Consider the following 18,244-nt stretch of genomic DNA (forward strand, 5'->3'; position numbering starts at 1 on the left):
GAGAACTCTAAATGCATCACCAAACACTGTTAGAGTTGTTAAACAAATTCAGTAAAGTTGGAGGATATAAAATTAACATACAAAAATCAGTAGCATTTATATACACCAGCAACTGAAAAAGAAATTAAGAAAACAATTTCATTTATAATAGCAAAAAAAGTAAAATACTTAGGAATAAATTTAACCAGGGAAATGGAAGATCTTTACATGGCAACTATAAAACATTGATGAAAGAAATGAAGAGGACACAGGAAAATGGAAAAACATTTCATGCTAATGGATTTTAAGAATTAGTATTGTTAAAATGTCAATATTAAAGCAAATTCAATGCAATCTCTGTCAAAATACCAATGACGTTCTTCACAGAAATAGAAAAAATAATTCTAAAATTTACATGGAGTCACTAAAGCCTCCAAATAGCCTAAGAAATCCTGAAAAAAGAACAAAGTTGGAGGCATCACGCTGCCTGACTTTAAAATATACTACACAGCTACAGTAACCCAAACACCACAGTACCAGCATAAAAACAGACATAGACCAATGGAACATAATAGAAAACCCAGAACCAAATCCATACATTTAGGATCAAATCATTACTGAGAAAGCCTTCAAGCATTGCACATTGGAAATAAGACACACTTTTTCAATAAATGGTTCCGGGAAAACTGCACATCCATATGCAAAAGAATAAAATTAGACACCTATCTGTCACCATACACAAAAATCAAATAAAAATTGATTAAAGACTTAAATCTAAGACTGGAAACGATAAAAGTAGTAAAAGGAAACACTGGGGAAATGCCCTAGAACATTGGTCTGTGTAAAGATATTTTCAATAAGACCTCAAAATCACAGGCAACAAAAGAAAAATAAACAAATAAGATTACATCAAGCTGAAAGCATCTGCATAGCAAAGGAAACAATCAACAAAATGAAGAGGTAACCCACAGAATGGGAGAAAATATTTGCAAATTACCCATATGATAAGGGGTAAATTATCAGAATATAAAAAGAACCCAAACAACTCAGTAGCAAAAGAACCAATAATTCAATTTTAATATGAATGAAAGATCAGTATAGACATTTCTCAGAAGACATGCAAATGGCAGACGGATATGTGAAAAAGTGCTCAGCATCACTAATAGTCTGAGAAATAAAAATCAAAACCACAATGAAATGTCATCTCACCTCAGTCAAAACTGCTTTTATCAAAAAGATAGGTAATAACAAATGCTGGCAAGGATGTGGAAAAAAGGGGACCTTTGTATACAATTGGTGGGAATATAAACTAGTACAGCCATTATGGAAAACAGTATGGAAGTTACTTAAAAAATTAAATATAGAACTACCATAGGATACAACAATTCCACTATCAGGTATATATCTAAAAGAAAAATATCAAAGAGATATATCTGCTCCAATGTTTATTGTGACACTATTCAAATAATCAAAATATGGAATCAACCTAGTACCCATAAGTAAGTGAATAGATAGAGAAAATGTGGTATATACACATGTATCAGTCTGCTCTCACACGGCTATAAAGAACTACCTGAGACCGGGTAATTTATGAAGAAAAGAAGTTTAGTTGACCCACAGTTCCATAGGCTTAACAGAAAGCACAGCTGAGAGTTCTCAGAAACTGATAATCATGATGGAAAGCAAAAGGGAAGCACGCACATCTTACTATGGTGAAGTTGGAGAGAGAGAGAGAGAGAAGGAGAGATAAGTCACACACTTTTAAACCATCAGATCTTGTGAGAAGGCACTATCATGAGAACAGCAAGGGAGAAATCCATCCCTGGTATGGTTTGGCTGTGTCCCCACACAAATCTCATCTTGAATTGTAGTTTTCATAATCCCCACATGTCATGGGAGGAACCCAGTGGGAGGTACTTGAATAATGGGGGTGGTTTCCCCCATGCTATTCTCATGATAGTGAGTAAATTCTCATGAGATCTGATGGTTTTATGAGGGGCTTCCCCATTTGCTTGGTTCTCATTCTTCTCTCTCCTGCCACCTTGTGAAGAAGGATGTGTATGCTTCCCCTTCTGCCATGATTGTAAGTTTCCTGAGGCCTCCCCAGCCCTGTGGAACTGTGAGTCAGTTAAACCTCTTTCCTTTATAAATTACCTAGTTTCAGGTATGGCCTTATAGCAGTGTGAGAATGGACTAATACAGCTCCCATGATCCAATCGTCTCCCACCAGTACCCTCCCCTGACATGTAGGGATACAAATCGAGATGAGATTTGGACAGTTACACACAACCAATACATATAAATACACAATAGAATAATATTCAGCTATAAGAAAAATGAAACCCTATAATTTCCAGCAACATGGATGGAACAGGAGGCACTTTGTTAAGCGAAACAAGCCAGGAACAGGAAGATGAACATCATATGTTCTCACTCATATGCAAGAGCTTAAAAAGTGAATCACATGAAGACAGAGGGTAGATTGATGGTTAGCATAGGTTAGGAAGGATAGGGAATCAGGGGATTGAAAAGAAGTTGATTAATGGGTACAAAAATTCAGTTAGATAGAAGAAATAAGACCTATTATTTGATAAATAAGTAGAGTGACTATAGGAAACACTAATCTATTATACATTTCAGAACAGCTAGAAGAAAATAATTTGTATGTTTTCAGCATAAAGGAAAGTTAAATGTTTAATGTGATGGATATAAAAATTACTCTTATTTGAAAATTATATATTATGCAAATGTATCAAAATATCACATATACCCCCCAAAATATGTACATATATCATGAATCAATATAATACATAAATAAATAGACTTGGTTTCCAGAAAAAAATAAAAAATAAATAAATCTTAGAAAACATACAAAGGATCTTGATGATGAAAATTAAAAAGGTTGATGACAGAAATTAAAGAAAACATAAATACTTCTAGGCACCATATTTATAGTTTGAAAAACTCAATATAATAAGGATGTCCATTCTCTTTTAATTTATCTATAGATAAATTAACATATTTCTTCTATCCATATTTCAGTAAGGGTTTTTCTTTACAAAAGCAATCTTATAAAATTTATGTGAAAAATGAAGACCCTAGAATAGCACTATTCTAGGAGAATAAAGTGAGAGAAATCATTCTTCTTAGCATACTATATAGACACAGTAATCCAGATAGCGTGGTACTACTGGAGTAATAGACACATAGATAAATGGAATAGAATAGGAAAACCAGAAATATATCCTCACAAATATGCTGAATGAGTTTTTGACCAAGTTGCAAAAGCAATTTAATGGAAGAGAAATTGCTTTTTAAATAAATGGTGCTGGAGCAATTAGACATCCTTAGGCAAAAAGAGTCTCGACTAACCCTATAATATAATCTTCTACCAGAACTAACTCAAAGTACATAAGGAATGTAAATATAAAATATAAAACTATGAAATTCTAGAAAATAAATAGGTTAAAATCTTGGGCACCTAGAACTAGGTGAAGAGGTCTTAGACATGACTCCAAAAGTATAATATGTAAAAGGAAAATTGATCAGACATCTGGAAAATTTAAAAAATTCACTCTGTGAAAGAATTTGTTAAAAAAAATGGAAAGATAAGCTGACGATTGTGAGAAAATATTTGCAAACCACATATCCAACAAAATATCTAGAATATATTAATATATTATCTAGAATATATTAAGATTCCTCAAAATCTTATTCTAGATAATTAATATATTATCTAGAATATATTAAGATTCCTCAAAATCTTATTCTAGATAATTAATATATTATCTAGAATATATTAAGATTTCTCAAAACTCAGCAATAAGCAATCCAATTAGAAGATGAGAAAAAGACATAAACAGATATTTGATAGAAGAGATACCGATGCCAAATAAGCACATGCAAAGATGTGTAACATCATTGGCCATTGAAGAAATAAAAACTAAAGCCACAGTAAGATATGACTAATGCTCATCAGAATGGCTAAAATAAAAGAAATAATGATAACACAAACACTAGTGTGGATGTGGGGAGAGTGTTACTCATATGTGGTACATCAACTCTGAGAAATAATTTGGAGGTTATTTATAAACTAAAATGGACCTACCATATGACCTGGCAATTACCCTCTTAGTCATACATCTCAGAGAAATAACTTATTTTCCCTCAGAAAATTATGAATAGTTATTCACAGCACCTTTATTTGTAGTACTCAGAAGCCCAAATGTGCTTTGGTGGATGAATAATTAAGCAAAGGTGGTATATCTATGGCATAAACTCAGAAATAAAAAGGAATGAACCATTAATACACACAGCAACTTGAATGAACCTTAAGGAAATTGTTTTTAATGGGAAAAAAGGCTAATATCAAAAGGAAACAAGTTGCATGTTTTCATTTACATTACACTTGTGAAATAGCTTAAGTATTGCCATGAAGTACATATTAGTTATTGCCAGGGCTCAGGGTGGGATGTAGGGTGGGTGTGGATATAAGTAGGTAGGATGAAGAAGTCTTGTGGTAATGGATGGTTAAGTATTTAATATCTTGATTTTGGTAGTGAACCGATATCAACAGTCTGATGTTGATAATGTAAAATGGTGACATTGGGAAAGTATAGGTGAAAGGGTACATGTGAACTCCCTGTATTATTTCTTTTCACTTTACTATAAATCTATAATTATTGAAAAATTAAGTTTAAAAGATGAGGGTATATGTTGGTTTGTTATATATGGCTGAATTCTCCTGCAAGGGTTGTAATATTTTTCTCTGCACCAGTAATAAAGCTTTTAAGTTGTCCACCTTTTTGCTAATTTTAGAGCAGAGAAATGGTATCCTAGTATTCATTTGCATTTCTCTTATTATGAATATGTTAACACAATGTCAAAGCAAATTCACATGAATCATAAAACTTTCCAACCTCAATCTTAACTAATGATTTTAAGGATTCAAGCAAGAAGCAGACATGGACAGAATTTATTTTTAGATGACAGGGAGTTATTCATACACTGCATCCTAATTGTCTTTTTTTTCCCTAAAGTAATGTGCAATTTCAACTTGGATTAACAGACATTTCTGAAGAATATATGCAAATACATTGTTTTCAAAGACATCAATTTCAGTTTTGGGGCTCCCCAGCTTTATGCTTTGTTACTTACACAGATAAAGAAATGCCTATATGATTAACTCCCATCACCAGCTCTGCCTCAGAAATCCATAAGCGTTATGTTTATTTGCAATAACTGTCCTGGTACATGCCATCTGAATAAAGAGCATTTTTATAGACTGAATCTCTGTTATTCAGCCACTTGTTTACTAGGAGATCTGATATAGGTTGTTAACCTATGTGTAAAGAAATCTGGTCTAAGTTAATAATTACCATGGACATTCTGCTTAGGGAGGGATGAAGCACAAGTCTCTGTTAATTTATTTCCAAGGAATACAGTTAGCCAAGGCAATCCTAAGCAAAAAGAACAAAGCCAGAGGCATCGCACTACTTGACCTCAGACTATACTATAGGGCTACAGTAACCAAAACAGCATGGTACTGGTACAAGGGCAGGCACATAGACCAATGGAACAGAATAGAGAACCCAGAAATAAGGCCAGACACCTACAACCATCTGATCTTTAACAAAACTGACAAAAGCAAGCAATGGAGTGAAGACTTCCTATTCAATAAATGGTGCTGGGATAACAGGCTAGCCATACGCAAAAGATTGAAGTTGGACCCCTTTCTTACACCATATACAAAAATCAACTAAAGATGGATTAAAGACTTAAATGTAAAACCAAAAACTATAACAATCCTGGAAGACAACCTAGGTAATACCATCCTGGACATAAGAATGGGTAAAGATTTTATGACAAAGACACCTGGTGCAACCTCAACAAAAGCAAAAATTGACAAATGGGATCTAATTAAACTTAAGAGCTTCTGCACAGCAAAAGAAATGATTAACAGAGTAAACAGGCAACCTATAAAATGTGAGAAAATATTTGCAAACTATGCATCTGACAAAGGTCTAATATCCAGCATCTATAAGGAACTCAAACAAATTTACAAGAGAAAATCAAACAACTCTATTAAAAAGTGGGCAAAAGACATGAATAGACAGTTTTCAAAAGAAGACATATATGGAGCCAATAATTATGTAAACAAAGCTCAACATCACTGATTATTAGAGAAATGTAAATCAAAGCCAACATGAGATACCATCTCACACCAGTCAGAATGGCTATTAATAAAAAGTCAAAAAATAGCAGATGCTGGGGAGGTTGTGGAGGAAAAGAACACATACACTGTTGGTGGAAGTGTAAATTAAATTAGTTCAACCATCGTTGAAGACAGTGTGGTGATTCCTCAAAGACCTAAAGACAGAAATACCATTGGACCTAGCAATTCCATTACTGAGAGATACGGTTTGGCTATGTTTCCATTGAAATCTCAACTTGAATTGTATCTCCCAGAATTCCCACATATTGTGAGAGGGACCCAGGGGGAAGCAATTGAATCATGAGGGCTGGTCTTTCTCATGCTAATCTCATGATAGTGAAAATGTCTCATGAGATCTGATGGATTTGTCAGGGGTTTCTGCTTTTGCTTCTTCCTCATTCTCTCTTGCTGCCACAATGTAAGAAGTGCCTTTCACCTCCCACCAGATTCTGAGGCCTCCCCAGCCATATGGAACTGTATGTCCAAGTAAACCTCTTTTTCTTCCCATCTTGGGTATGTGTTTATCAGTAGCATGAAAACGGACTAATATGCTGGGTACATACCCAGAGGAATATAAATCATTCTATTATAAAGACACATGCATATTTATGTTCATTGCAGCACTATTCACAATAGTAAAGACATGGAATCAACCTAAATGCCCATCAGTGGTGGACTGGATAAAGAAAATGTGATACGTATACACTACAGAATACTATGCAGCCATAAAAATGAATGAGATCATGTCCTTTGCAGGAAAATGGATGGAGCTGGAGGCAATTATCCTTAGCAAACTAATGCTGGAAGAGAAAACCAAATACCACATGTTTTCACTTGTAAGTGAGAGCTAAATGATGAGAACACATGGACACATAGAGAAGAACAACACACACTGGGGCCTACCAGAGGGAGGAGAGGTGGGGGAGGGAGAAGATCATGAAAATAACTAATAGATACTAGGCTTAATACGTGGATGATGAAATAATCTATACAACAAACTCCATGACACATGTTTACCTATGTAATGAACCTGTGCATCCTACCTATGTACCCCTGAAATTAAAAGTAAAAAAAAATTAGAGGGTGTTGAAATTTTATTTTTATTTATACCTGGCTATTAAGAGGCAACATCTAAGCTCTTGGAATATTGTGCCTGATAAGAGTGTCTTTGTTTACTTGGGGCCTTGGGCACCCCATACAGTCTGTGTGAACAATATAATTTATGGAGTGGGCCTTGGTTCATGCAGTACCAGCCAGACCTGTGCAGGGGCTGGAGGTTCAGGTTAAGTACCCAGGAAGTCAATCATACCTATTTGACTTACCTCCAATAGAAACTCTGGACACACTGGGCTTGAGTGTGCTTCCCTGGTTGACGATAGACTGTATGAATTGTCACATATTGTAAAACAATAAAGTTGAGCATTTTTTCATGTTAAAGTAGCATTTGAATATCTACTTTACAAATTTCCTTTTCATGTCTTTTGCCTGTTTTTAAAATTGTGTCTTTTCTGTTTCAGTTGATTTTTAAGATTTTCTTTCTCAAAGGGAAACTGCAACAACACAACAACAACAACGAAAATGTACCTAGAAAGGATAAAAGTGTCCCTGGGGACAAATCATTGTGATGTGCAACCAAAATACATCATAAGCATAATTAACATGGTCCAGGACAGCATAGAACATCTATATCAGTCTTCCTTATACAATAATCACGAAAACTGATGAATGAAGTTCTTTAACATGTACAAAAAAACTGTCATGGGCTGGTTTAAACTTTTGCAACAGTTTTAAAGTTAACTGGATAACTAAAGAAATGATGCAGACATTTTAATCCAGTGCTATAGGTAGGCTCACAGAATTAGACTCAAAGGATTTGTAAAAATAAAAATGAAAATAGTATAGCTACAATGTCAAAGTCAGGAAAGAAGAAAATTTACTTCTGTATTCAAGGATTACAGAGGTACGAAATGCAGTCTGCGTGTTTTTGTTTGTAATGAGATGGATAAGTGCATCAGACTAGATACAACGTGCAGAATGTTTTCCTGAACTTACCCAGAAATTCTAAAGAAAACATCACAAAACAGCTCACTAGAAAAAAAAAATGCCCTAGTTATTTACCCTGCTTCAACACTGTTAACATAAAGGCAGAAATAAAGAAAGCTATCAATACCTCAGAACTACTGATATAAGACATCACATTTCTAAATCAGTGTATTAAGTGAACGCTTTCTCTTTTTTCTCTCTTCTACATTTGACTAGAATCATGTTTTAAAAAATTGATATTAAATGTCACACTTCAGAGATACTACTGGAAGCAGTAATTCATAACTTGCCTACCCTCCTTCCATCCCTGCTGATTCAGGAGAAGGGGGAAAAAACAAAGAAAACAAAACAAAAACCTAACCAGCATGTCTTGTAGATTTGCTGCTATACCACAAAATGTTGGCATTTGCTGCCATGCCACAATGTTGGTCCACTGAAATAGGATTTCTGCGGAAACTGTCAACAGTAATTCACCATATGCAAGTACCATCCTTAGCATGTGAGAATAATAACAGGTTCTGTAGAAATGTACAATGTGCTGAAGATAATGAAAATTGTAGCACTGCATTTGAGATTTATTTGTCTACTTATCTAGTAAAACTTGTCATTTTTACTCACTTAATTATGGTCATTTGTGATTCCTTTAAATAGCAAAAATGCACAGTCCCCTTTAGGCCTCTACTCAATAATAGTTTACATTACTCTTAACAAAATCATTCTACATAAACTGATAGCTCCTTAAAAAGAGTACTCTCTCATTAAATCTGACAGAAAGAAGTTTAAGGAAAAAAGGAGTGTTTTATAAGTGAAAAAGTACAAATCTTTGGCCTTTCTCTTGACATTTTCATATGTCAAAAAGCAAAAATACCTTCAGGTAATTCAATCTAGTGATTACTTTTTGCACCATAATTTGTTTTTTACACCACAAGAGGAGTCACTTTCAGTATCTGTAAAAGGTATTTAATCCTAAAACATACTTACCTAGAGAATAATTAAAACAATTCAATACACTCTAATATCTATTAGGAAGTTAAGAGTTACCACTTTAAAAGTCTTTTGAAAGTCAATGATGTTACCTGGTCAATGGCAGGAAATAGGGATTGGAACAAATATAAGAACTTATGGGATTTCCTACATGGAGGCGAAAAAAGATATTCCTTTATGTTGTTTAAAAGTAGCAGCTACTCTTTCTTTATTCCATTTTAATCAATTAGTATTCATTCAAGTTTTCCCTTCTATTTTTCCTTATGATAAGTTTCTTACAGTAGCTTATACAACAATGAATAGCAAACAAAAACTACTGGATTCAATTGATCATCAGAAATAAGTTCTCAGAAAAACACAGGTGGAAAAATGAGCGAGAATCCCAAATACAGAAATTTACAAGGTGTGAAACTTCGTCTCTTGCAATCATGTTACTGCTCAAATTAGAGACAATCTTATTTCTATCTATTGGAGCAGCATCTTGGCACATCAACAGGCAATGATGAGGTTGAGAACAGCAGCAAAAATAAACAATCGTATGCTCATGAAGAACCCAAGCCTACAAAATGGATGCCTTTCAGAAAAGCGTATACTTAAAAGACCCAAGACGTCAGGATGATAAAGCTCTGTATTCATAGCCTTTTATATGTCCTATTGTGGCTACTATGCTTAAGTAAAATAGCTACAGGAAAAAAAAAAGATGACAATATCATAAAAATGTAGCTATCTCTTTTGGCAGCTATATTGCAGAATTTCTTGGCTATCTTTTGATCAGCTGGGAAAAAGTCAATAACTGAATGCAAATGAATAAATTGTCCATATAAATATACAAAAGTACTGTCAATAATCACCTCTGACTTTCAGGTTTAAATTCAGTGCAATTGACAAATGCATTGCTAAAGGAAAATGCAACTTAAAAGATATTCAAAACATTTGGGTCTATTCCTGGGAGCACATTTCAAAATTATTGCACAGATATTTTTAATTTTAATTTTAATTTTTAAACAATAACAGAGATCAACCACAGATGTGGACCTCTAGCAATAAAAGCAGGAATTCAAGTGCCAGATATTCAGCATATTAGGTTTCCTACAGAAGTCACAGGTTAATAAGTTCTAAATATCTCTAATGTGATTCAAAACCCTAAAAAGAGCTGGCACAAAACCATCGTGAATGACTGCCTCTACTGATGCAATTTTTTTTTTTTTTTTGAGATGGAGTCTCACTCCAGGCTGGAGTGCAATGGTGTGGTCTCGGCTCACTGCAACCTCTGCCTCCTGGGTTCAAGCGAATCTCCTGCCTCAGCTTCCTGAGTAGCTGGGACTACAGGTGCATGTCACCACACCCGGCTAATTTTTGTATTTTTAGTAGAGACGGGGTTTCACTATGTTGGCCAGTCTGGTCTCAAACACCTGACCTCGTGATCTGCCCACCTTGGCCTCCCAAAGTGCTGGGATTACAGGCATGAGCGCCCGGCCTGTATGTAAATTTTTAAAAATATTATTACGGTATCATAGTCCCCACTAACAACAACTGGGATACATATAACAATGTATTGTGAAATTAAGTGTATTTATAATCTCTACCAATAGCAAATGCTACCCTACCTTGGTAAAACCAAGAGTTGCTTCAATCAATGCTGTTTTGTAAAAATAGCAAAGCAACAATTGCTGAAAATCAAAGTTGCATTCCTTGGGTTAAGTCAGTTTCTACTTAAACTTTAGTACTAAAAGGCCTCAAAATAATTCATGACAGAAATAGTGTTATTAATTTGACAAGCTCAACAATAAGGAATTCCTTGATTAAAATCTTTGACATATAAATTTGATGACCTTTCTCTTTAGAGATGACATACCTGGATTATACTAATCATGACAAGCCTTATTAGTCACACTTATAAACATGGCCTCATGCAATCGTTTGTCTGTATATGTTACTCTTAGTTGCATGAGAACAAGAGGTTTAATTTACTGTCTATATCTTTAAGAAAATACTTGATATTATAAACAGAGTAAAAGACATGATAAAGTAGTGATATCAAAACAAAAATTAGCAGCTTAAATCTATCTATATTTGAAAAAATGTAGTCACAAGTACCACAAGTGCAGAATCAGAGCAGCAGGCAGAAGGTTAGTGCAATTATACTTTCATTAAAAAAAACGCAATCACTGCTATTTAAAAACACCTTGAAGCAAGTCTTTTGTTTTAGAGATTGTTTTTTAAACTAAGGTAGCAAACGTTTTGCCATGTAATGGAAGTGTTATATGCCGTTATCTTGCTTTGTATAAAGAAAACAACATGAGAGATTTTTAATAGTGGAGTTTGGCTACATTACATATTTAAGCTTCTACACGGAATGACAGACAATTCGAGAAGCGAATCCTTACCCAGAAACATTTTAATCTCTCAAAAAAAAGCAAAACAAGTAAACAAACAACAAAAAACCCAAAACTACTTTGCTCCTTTTCACAATAGTGCACATTTTTACCATAAGTTATTTATGGCTACAAAACATCAGTTTTTTTTTTTTTTTTTTTTGAGATGGAGTCTCGCTGTGTCACCCAGGCTGGAGTGCAGTGGCTCGATCTCGGCTCACTGCAACCTCCGCCTCCCGGGTTCAAGCGATTCTCCTGCCTCAGCCTCCTGAGTAGCCGGGATTACAGGCGCCCGCCACTGCGCCTGGCTAATTTTTGTATTTTTGGTAGAGATGGTGTTTCACCATCTTGGCCAGGCTGGTCAAGAACTCCTGACCTCAGGTGATCCACCCGCCTCGGCCTCCCAAAGTGCTGGGATTATAGGTGTGAGCCACTGCGTCCAGCCAATTTTTTAAAAAGGTATTTTCTCTATGGTAATTAAAACAACAACAACAACATTTTGTGCCCTTCTAGTCTTTAATTGGTAGAAATATGTCCCCCAAAAGAAACTATTGCATTTATGCCATATCACCTAAAAACAAAAAACAAACAAACAAAGAACCAAAACCAACAGAACATAACACACCTTTTATGGATGTGTCTTACAGACTGACATGACCAAAGTCATGTTTTCATTTAATTTCCAATTCTCCCTTCCACAACATGCACCAATTGAATATATGCTCTGGGAGCCATAAAATGTACCAAACATCTACCTCTTCAAAAGAATGCATTAAAATATTTTAAAGAATTTTTTGTTGTTTAAAAGCTGAAAAAAACATAAACAAGAAACTGATTCATTCCCTTACTTCATGCATCCATAATCTAAGCCAAAAATAAAATTTTAAAGCAAGAACAAACTACCACTGCAAGTTTTTGTGTCCATTTTCTCTGTACATACAAACTGCTCACTACTGAAGGGAAAAAAGAATATAATCCTTGTTGTCTGCGGATTCAAAGGGGAGAAATGAGGCTGTCATGTAGTATCCAAAAACTGGTACATGTATGTTCTGCTTTTATAATGTGTATTTTTCTCTCTTCTGTTTTTCATATCCAAAACTTCTAAATGCTATTTTAGGGGCACAGTAGATTAGATTCCAGCACTTAGTGAACAGAATTCACAAGCTGTGACAAAACTGTCATCTTCAGGGTGCAATTTTGTTTATATACATTGTATGTATATATTTATTTCTTTCTTTCTGTTTTTCTTTTCTTTCTTTCTTTTTTTTTTTTTTTTTTTTGAGAAGGAGTCTCGCTCTGTTGCCTAGTCTGGAGTGCAGTGGCACAATCTCTGCTCACTGCAACCTCTGCCTCCCAGGTTCAAGCGATTCTCCTGCCTCAGCCTCTCGAGTAGCTGGGACTACAGGCACGCACCACCATGCCCGGCTAATTTTTGTATTTTTAGAAGAGACAGGGTTTCACCGTATTGGCCAGGCTTGTCTCGAACTCCTGACCCTTGATCCGTCTGCCTCGGTCTCCCAAAGTGCTGGGATTACAAGCATGAGCCTCTGCGCCCAGCCTATATTTCTTTTAGATTTGGCTGTAGTCGACTGGCCGTGGTTCAAGTGGGACTATTGCAGTACATGGGTCAGGGACAGTCATTTTGGCTATGTACACATTCATAGTTGGTCCATGGCTTCCAACTAGTAGCGCTATTTCCAAAAGTCTAATACACAAACTGAACCATCTGATGAACTGGCTCCAACTTTGTCTCCTGCTGCATTCCAGCAAACTTCAAAAATTCCATCTGTTCCCCTACAGTGTGAACTAGAGCACCTGTCTGTGTGTTCCAGATGTGTACACATTTGTCAAAAGAACTGCTGGCCAGATACCGGCCATCAGGACTGAAAGCTACACTGTACACAGGCTCTCATTCAGCATTTACCTTCGGTATAGAAAGCCGTATCAGTCAGTCCAATATAAATGGTGCCCTCGTCCCAACTGCTGCATTGATTTCTATCATCCAGAAAGGTCTACAGTATATAGAAGCAGAAGTTAGTATTAATGAGGACGGTACCTTGTTTGATGGTCGACCAATAGATTCTGTCCCTGATAGATGCCTTAATGCCTGATGTAGTACAAACAAGACAACAAGCTTATAGCGATAAGCTTAAACAGCAACAGGCAGCAGCTGCCGCAGCCACAGCCAACCAACAAGGATCTGCAAAAAAAAAAAAAAAAAAAAGCAGAAAACACAGCAAATGGGGAGGAGAATGGAGCACATATTATAGCAAATAATCATACTGATACGATGGAAGTGGATGGGGATATTGAAATCCCTCCTAATAAAGCAGGACAAGGATAAATTCATGTCCTTTGCAGGGATGTGGATGAAGTCCTGTTGGACTCCATTTGATAGGATAAATGTCTTTATTATGTGCTTGCAAATCATGGACACAATTGTCTTGTTTCATACTCCATATCTTTAAAGTCATGTCGTCAGAACAAGAGGCCAGGAGATTGCCAGTTGGGTCCCATTTGATAGCATTTACTTCATTTGTATGCCCCTGGAATGTTTTAATAGGTCTGTCTTGTGACCCAGTGATCCCATTACTCAGTATATACCCAAATGATTATAAATCATGCTACTGTAAAGACACATGCACATGTATGTTTATTGTGGCACGATTCACATTAGCAAAGACTTGGAACCAACCCAAGTGTTCATCAATTAGGAAAATGTGGCACATATACACCATGGAATACTATGCGGCCATAAAAAAGGATAAGTTCGTGTCCTTTGCAGGGACATGGGTGAAGCTGGAAACCATCATTCTGAGCAATCTATCCCGAAGACAGAAAACCAAACACTGGACGTTCTCCCTCATAGGCAGGAGTTGAACAATGAGAATGCATGGACACAGGGCAGGGAACATCACATACCAGGACCTGTCGGGGGGTGGGGGGTATGAGGCAGGGATAGCACAGGAGAAATACCTAATGTAAATGACGAGTTGATGGGTGCAGCAAACCAACATGGCACATGTATACCTGTGTAACAAGCCCGCACATTGTGCACATGTACCCTAGAAATTAAAGTATAATAAAAAAATAAACAGTTCTGATACAAAGAAAAAGAAAATGAGACAATTGGTGTAGTGACAGAAGATTCTTTAGGAATATAAGTAATATTAAAACAATGATTGGTTTCTGCTTATACTGGACAAAGGCAGCCTATCAGAGTGATGTCTTAGACTGTGGGTGTGATGATTGAAACTCTCTCTTTACCCTAATGAAAAGGCCATCATTTTGGGACTGGCAGAGAGGACAGCTGGAGGTTGCATGGCTCCCAGAAGGTTGTGGAGCCAAGAGTGATGGCTGATTTTCTACATATGAGTTTTATCTGAGGGAGAAAAAATCTTCTATCTTATTTAAAACATTGTTATTTTGAATCCCTCTTACGAACAACTAAACCAGTTTCCTCACTGATGTGTAATATATCCTGAAAGCACTAATATCCTTACTAAAAAAATCTATGTTTCATAGCTGGCTAGCAAAACTGCTGAGCTTGTGACATGTTCCACATGAAATATCTGTCAAGGGAATTCTAATGTTTTGAGTGTGTCACAGTGTTTACCCAACAACCTCCTATATATGAATTCAATTTCTCAGATATCTCAAACTAAAAGAAAAGGTTAGATAATGCTATTATACTTTGAACCAAGAGAATAAATTTTCTGTTAATTTAGAAGTATATTTAAATCAGAATTATATGAAGAGTTATCTGTTCTTTAGTTTAGCATTGATTTGGCGATACTAACCAGTTAAATTTCATGAGATAAAACATTGGAATAAAACTGGAAGGAAGAGGTTAGATTATCATTATTAATAACTGATATGGTTGTATGCCTGGGATATCCAAGAAAAACAAATTAAAACTCTCTCACCAACAAAGAAAATACAGGTAAATTATTTAGACTAAATCAATACGGAGAAATGAACACTTCCCCTACATAACATTAATGACCTATTAGGAAATATTAAGATAGAATAGAATTATGCTTATAATACTAACATAAAAGTTAAAATATTGAGGAATAAACCTAAGCAGAATATAAAAATGAATTGAAAATTACAACAAGCTTTTGGATAGGGAGACATCATCAAAATATTACCACTCCCAGGAGTATCTAAAATGTAATATAATCTCCATAAGTATACCAATGGGATTTTTTAGAGCACTATTTTTTTTCAAGCAGATTTTACATTTTGTCTGGAAAAATAAGTAAGGAAGAATAGTCAGAAAAACTCCGAAGATGAAGGAAATGAGAGTGCTGATCTAACCTATTTTAAAGCGTATTATAAAGCCTCACTATTTACAGTGATATGGTATTAGGAAAGAATACAAGTAGTAAAATAGAAGAAAACATCCAGGGGAAAAACCCAAATACATATGAACATTTAGTGCAATATGTAAGACTATTTCTTCTCAGTTTTCTTTGGAATCTCTATAAAAAAATGGAAACATAACAGTTTAAAAGTAAACTTAAATAATTAAGATATCACAAATGTCAAAACTCAAAACATTAACACTGCATGTATTTCTAAGTAGTTCCTTAGGGTCATAAAGAAATAAATTAGAACTTCCAAAGCAATCTTTAAAAGAATAATTTAAAATAATTCACATGTCATACTGACTGTAGTACAGATTTCTACCTATTTATCCTAATCTCTGCCATCCCCTTCTTTCTTGGTAATCTCATTCTGAATTTTTAACATGCATATGATAGCCTGGAATAAAGATTATATTATTAAGTCTAGTTTGCAGGTAACCAAGGTTATGATCTAAATGCTGTCCAATAAAATGTAAGCATAAGTCTTGGGTGGAAGCTTCTGAAACCTCCTTGGAGGGAATTCTTGTCTCTCCTTTGCTCCTTCTTTCTCCTTTTTCATTGGAAAGAAAACATTGTATGGGGAAAGCCAACTGGTCGTATCTTGGATCATGAGTTGGCAAAAACAAATGTATCAGAGCAGCAAAATAGAAGTAACCTGAGCCCAAGAAATTTCTAAAGCTATGGACTGCCTACTTGGGAATTTATTTTAGTAATAGAAGATTCTATTTTGTTTAAAACAATATTTTTCAAGCTCCTTTTAGCTGATGAACCTATTCCTAATTGATAAACAGGTCAAGTTACTTAACTTCATCATGTTTCATTTTTCTTCAAAGAAAAAGACACACACACACACACACACACACACACAGAGAGAGAGAGACAGAGAAAGAGAGACAGAGAGAATGCATACTATGTTATGATTTTTAATGTAGCCACAATTCTGTTTTCGTTTCAAGTTGAATGTTATTTGGGTTAAAGAGGATGGTGTGTGTTTGTACGTTTGGGACACAATATTAGATGCTTTACAAGTAATAAATCTACTTTATGAAATGGATAATTATTGCCCTTGTTTATATAGGTAGTGAAATTGAGGCTTATTGGGGGTATATTGATCAAAACCAAACAACCAGTGAGTGGTAAAACCTGGTTTTGATTTTAGATACTTGATGCGGATGGCAATGCTTTCATTATGTACTTCACCATATTCCAGAATGATAATGTGATCATAAATTAGTCACAATTAACCTAGACTGTTTATATTGAGTTGTAAAAATCTGAGCATGTTTGTAGGCTTAAAGGAAACAGGCAGGAGAAAAAGAGAGACTGATGATGCACCAGTCTGTGATCAAAAGCCCTGAGGTAACGAGCTACATCTCTTCCTCCAGGAGGAAGAAGGCAGAGGTGCTCTCTTGTGCCTCAGTGGTGGATGGGGACCAAACGAGGGTATTTCCTTCTGATACTCTGTGTGTCTCCAGGTAGTTGGAATTGAAGGCATCTGACAAATGTGAGACAAACACGAGTGATTGAGATTGAAGAAAGACTGGAGTAGTTACTGTGGAGAATGCAAAAGGATGGTTATTCAAGGTACAGGGACCCAGGTAAGCAGGGGAGGGCAGCTGCTTTTGTGGTCAATGTCCTCTTTGTTCAAGCAATAGGTCTTTTAATGTACTCACGAACTACACTCATAAACTCTTTATGTATCTTGAATTAATTGCCCAGTCAAAAAACAATTTTTCCCATTCAGTCTTTTGATCATACTTGTCCGAATTTACCACAACTATTTACTTAGTCTGATGGTCTTCATATTGAATTAAAGAATGAGTAGAGCCCAGAGAGCCTAAATTTATAGTGATTAATATTTTCACTTGCCAGAGGCCTGAAAGAGTATCTTGCTTCAAGTAGATGTGTACTGGGAATTTCCTGGCTAAAGCCAATTGATATCCATGAGTTAGGTTTGCATTCCTTAGCAACGTGCTCTGACATTTCATCGCTTTGACTTTCCTAGTGCTTTACCAGCTTTATGAATGATGGATGAGCATTCCTTTAAAGTCTTATCTATCTTGTGTGTCCTTGACCTAACATTTTGTATCAATGGATATTTCAGCTTCTCCTTGATGGCAGGATTGATCATCACAACCCTTTTCTGACAGTTGACCTAGGAGCACAGGAGGCAAAGAATAATTGACAGAAGGCATAGAATTACAACCTTGACAGCCAACACTATCTACAGAAGAAGGAGAAACAGGTAGATCCAAGAATAATCCATGCCTAGGAGG

General features: G+C 35.6%; 1 long non-coding RNA gene across 1 annotated transcript in view; it reads left to right on the forward strand.

The window, feature by feature from the left end:
• The window catches only part of LOC109027234 (uncharacterized), a 67,871-nt gene that overhangs the window by 32,828 nt on the left and 16,799 nt on the right, over positions 1-18,244 (forward strand). Inside the window, exons 4-5 of the long non-coding RNA XR_002006355.3 lie at positions 17,444-17,566; positions 18,073-18,213. This is a non-coding gene — a long non-coding RNA (uncharacterized lncRNA). The remainder of the gene's footprint in view (positions 1-17,443; positions 17,567-18,072; positions 18,214-18,244) is intronic.

Source organism: Gorilla gorilla, chromosome 5 (genome assembly GCF_029281585.2).
Source record: "Gorilla gorilla gorilla isolate KB3781 chromosome 5, NHGRI_mGorGor1-v2.1_pri, whole genome shotgun sequence".
NCBI classification, from domain to species: domain Eukaryota; kingdom Metazoa; phylum Chordata; class Mammalia; order Primates; family Hominidae; genus Gorilla; species Gorilla gorilla.